We start from the raw sequence: 267 nt of genomic DNA on the forward strand, positions 1-267 counted from the left end.
AAATTATCCTCTATGGTGATTTTTCTTCAATAATTTGTGGAGTTTCATTGCTAAACACTACTGTTTCATTTCGTTATTTTCCAGGCTGATATTTCTGTAGGATTTCTATGTGCCCTGGCCTATGGAAATCTCACCACACACAATTAGTGATTGTTGCTTTCTGAGGCCCTGTAAATTTCTATGGTACTGAACTGGATATATGCTAATTTCTCCATGGATGATACCATGCCAACGAGGTAGTATAAATTTTTACCTCATGTTTTTACA

The sequence above is a fragment of the Propithecus coquereli genome, unplaced genomic scaffold, assembly GCF_000956105.1.
Source record: "Propithecus coquereli isolate 6110/MARCELLA unplaced genomic scaffold, Pcoq_1.0 Scaffold268, whole genome shotgun sequence".
Lineage (NCBI taxonomy): Eukaryota > Metazoa > Chordata > Mammalia > Primates > Indriidae > Propithecus > Propithecus coquereli.